The sequence below is a fragment of the Thrips palmi genome, unplaced genomic scaffold (assembly GCF_012932325.1).
Source record: "Thrips palmi isolate BJ-2018 unplaced genomic scaffold, TpBJ-2018v1 HiC_scaffold_3, whole genome shotgun sequence".
In the NCBI taxonomy this organism is placed as follows: domain Eukaryota; kingdom Metazoa; phylum Arthropoda; class Insecta; order Thysanoptera; family Thripidae; genus Thrips; species Thrips palmi.
The window spans coordinates 10,829,960-10,832,418 of record NW_023144630.1 but is presented as its reverse complement, the minus strand read 5'-3'; positions in this window follow the sequence as shown (position 1 = coordinate 10,832,418).

Below are 2,459 nucleotides of genomic sequence, written 5' to 3'. Positions count from 1 at the left end.
CGTAGCTTGAATAGTGACGGAGTTATCGACCAAAACGTGAAAATATGCGAATTTGCTCAAACCACCTAAATTAAGTTTTAACTAAAACTTTGAGGGCGCTTTTCTCAGGAACTACTGGACCGATCTGGCTGAGATTTTGCACAGAATGTTTTTTTGATAAGGTCGACCCACAAAAAAATGTCATCATGATCCGAAATGGTGACCTACAAAAGTGGCCGATTTGGGATGGAATGCCCCAAACCAACCTGACCTGAGGCACAATTATAAGATAAAAACTTAATTTGGAGGTAAGTCGAATTATTCCCATTCTTCCGCTTCATAGATCAAACGGTGCGAGCACTTCCTTCCTTTGTAAGTAAATTTTACCGAAGAGTTTTCAGTCACTGATGGCACGACAATAACAACCCGTTTTCTATCTCAAGACGCATGGATTGGACCACATACGCCTCGTTCCGCGGCAGAACGCAAAAGTGTTTTAGCTGCCTCCAGCCGAACCGTTCTGATAAAGAATGGAGATTTTTAACAATGTGTTTCAACATGCGATTCCAGATTGACAAAGGCCGCTCCGCACCCGACCGACCACAGCCTCCACTCTTCAGGGGTGGGGTTTTTGCACCATGTGATGGGGGCTCTGTGACCTACTCTACACTTGCAGTCTAGAATGCGAACACCACCTCACGCGGCCAAGTGCAGAGGAACATTCTGCCCTAGGAAGTGTAGAGTCATCAACACTTAGTTTCGCAGAGAGGGACAAGCCACGATACGGCGTTCACATATTTTGTTAAGATTCAGGGCACTTCTTCCGCGATCTGGACCACTGCAAGTTTAAGGGCAACACCCTTCGCTTTCTTTCAGACTTGACACAGGATGGAATAGTCCATTAAAGAGTCTTCGTCAAACAAATGGGTAAGTTCTTACTGCTAAAACATGACTGTTTCAGGGGCCTCATTGGACGTACTTGAAGCGATTGGATCCATGCATTCCCAATGGAACCATTTCACTGCGTTTGCGCACCAGCCACTTCAACCCTCACAAACCTTGGGAGCTCCAAACTGTTACAGGGAATTTAACGATCACGGAACCGTTCGGAGACAACATTTGGGTAAAGAAACTCGTTCTTGTGGGCATCTGCAAACTGGAGAAAAAAAACCGTCTGATAAGTGTTGCTTCTTCTTCCCCCTCTTGGGGAAAACGCCCAGATAAGATCTTTTGTATAGGAGCCCACGATGACAGCCCTTCAATTTTCCAGGCAAAAACAACTTCAGCCGTATGGGCAAACAACCAATGGAAAGAAAACGCCTTCGTTTACGATCTTCATAAAACTGGGTGCTCCTCGTTTCGTAAAAATTTACCCGGCTTTTTCAGCCTCTTGGCAAAGATGACCGGAGCTTCAACGAACCCATCTGATCCCTGTTTCATAAAACCGGTATGCCTCGCACTTAACTCCCGCGTGGGGTCCGTGCAGAACAGTCAGATCTTACATTATACTTACGCGACAGGGCAACCACTCGCGAAGTCCTGTGTAAACTTGACTTGCCAATCTTGCGTGAAATCAGTAGAAATCTCGCGAAATCACATCAAAATCTAGTGAAATCTCGCGAAATCCTACGAAAATCTTACGAAATCTGGCATTATTCTGACGCGAAAAACCTGCTAAATCTTGCGAAATCTCGACGAAAACTCTACCTTTAAAGAATCCTGTGTACAAAAAACAAATTTCGAGTGGTTGCCCCCTTGTACGTGCGTTGCTTGAAAGGGATTTTATTAGGAGAACCAATGCGGGATACGACTTTACTACACTGGCGGAAAAAATTAAGGGGACACTTTTTCAAAGTGACCTCAAATCTAGAGTTTCAGAGCTAGATGGCTTCAACTTTGACACAAGTTGCCTTCAAGTGTTCTGAAGACGCGTGCAAAGTTTCACTGACGAGGTTGGACCGGGAGGGGGTGATCAAGGGGATATCACTGTGAATTTAGGTGTACAAATCTCGCAATTCGATGAATTTCAGTCGAAATTTGATGAACTTCGGTCAAAATTCGATGAATTTCAGACGAAATTAAACGAATTTCAGTCGAAATTTGATTAATTTTAGTCAAAATTAGATGAATTAGTCAAATTTTGATAAATTTCAATGAATTTCAATGAATTTTACATATCTAATGAATTTTGGTGTACAAATTTGGCTTGAGTTATTTCCCCTTGGGGGTGATTCACCCCCAGCAAATTTGAGGTGCAAAAAAAACGCAACTTTAGAAGCGACCAGCCTGGCTCTCGGGGGTCAAAAAAATCGGAAAACGGTACAGAGCGATTGCCCTTGACGTCCTCTACAAAATGCGACCCACTGTGCGAAAAAACCACAGTGAATCCCGTTAATTTTTTTGCCGGGATTTACTGTAGTTCAGAACACAGGATTTACCGTGCCTGGCTACAGTATCTACTGTACCTGGTACAGGGTATT